Raw genomic sequence first — 1681 nt, forward strand, 5'->3', positions numbered from 1 at the left:
TTCACGTGACCTAGAATTCTTCTGTCTATATAGATCAAGTAAATATTTAGTAGGCTTGCCATGTATTTCACTACGAGGAATACCATGAGCAAGTAGCCAATGCCATAATTCCACACAAGTCAGACTATTATGATTACTTTTCTGACTCTGCTATTCATTATGGTAACCATGCCCACCTTGCCTTTGTCAATTAACTGCTGCCACTTGGCCCCTACTACCATGGGTTCCAATCAGCTCCATCGTAGCTAAGTGTCTTAGTTCAATTAGGGCAGTTTCCACTGTCAAATCAGGTTTACATAAAACAGCAATCACAGCAGTCTTCAAGGATAGTAGAGCTAGCTCCCTTCACAAATTTATTCCTCATGGTACTGGTGAAAGACAAGTCCTCTGGACTCTCCATTCCTGGCTCTAGGGGTCTAATCTGATAAATCCATTCTAACAGGCCAATTTCCCTAAGCCTCTGGATACCTTCTTCTACATTATACCATAGCAGGTCTGGTACTTCAACTTGACTTAAGGTAGCCCACTGTATAATCCATGCTTCAATAAACCAAGCAAATAAACTATTAGATCCTTTCCTAACCTCTCATGCTGAAACACTGAATGAAGAATCCATACTTAGGGGATCTAAATCAATAAACTCAGACTGATCCAATGTTACATTCCTTGCACCATTATCCCACACCCTCGGTAGCCATTCCCATGCATATTCTCCAGATTTCTGTCTGTACATGTTAGCAAAATCAAGTAGGTCTTTTGGGGTATAGTGTATCACCTCCACAGTCACACTTTCTATTTTACCTTTTGGGGCTTGCTTGGACTTACTTTAGTTATAGGTCTAGCAGCAACAATGGGTGGTTGAGGCAGTTCCTGAGAGCATTCAGGAATGTCTTCCATGGCCTCTGCCTCAGACAATGAGCCAGAAGGACCAGTTTGGCTAATCCCATCAAACTGAGGTGGAGAGGATAATGGCTTTACAGTAATCCCTTCAGATGGGAGGGATTCAACAGAATTTACAGCCTCCATATCCTAATCTTCCTTAGTATCTCTGTCCATATGTCCCCATTCCAGGTTTCAGGATACCATTTTTTCCCAATCAATGCCCTCACTTTAATGTCAGACACCATTCTGGGTTGGCAATTTAATTGATGCTGTAATTCAGTCACCCTTACAATAAGATTCTTGGTTTGGTCTTCAGCAATATCAGCTCTGTTACTAAAAGATATAAGGCATTCTTTCAGAGCACAGCTGGAAGCACTGAGGTCTTTTATGTGGCACTTAAGCCAAGACTCAGCAGCTCTGAGCTCATCTCGCTCTTTTACCACTTTTTTCTAGTTTAAGTAGGACCAAGCAACCAGCTTCCTTATACTCCTCATGCTGACAAAATTGCAGAAAAGTGTCAAATATTCGATCACCCAGAGCCTCACTTCTCACAAGTACTTGATCCATTGGTGGTGCTATTTCATGTATTAATGTTGCCACCTCATGCCACAGATTAGCAGGGCCCTCTTTACTAACAGAGGCAGGGTCACTTGTGTCTTTAAGATTAATCAAACTGGAGAACCAATTTAGAAAGCCCATCCTTATGATTTTGCCTCTCTAGAACCACTATCAGTACCAAATGTGTTAGACTGGGTTCTCTAGAGAAACAAAACCAGTAAAGCTTATATATATATATATA

This window comes from Orycteropus afer, unplaced genomic scaffold (genome assembly GCF_000298275.1).
Source record: "Orycteropus afer afer isolate SDZICR_OR568_19922 unplaced genomic scaffold, OryAfe1.0 scaffold00171, whole genome shotgun sequence".
Classification (NCBI taxonomy): domain Eukaryota; kingdom Metazoa; phylum Chordata; class Mammalia; order Tubulidentata; family Orycteropodidae; genus Orycteropus; species Orycteropus afer.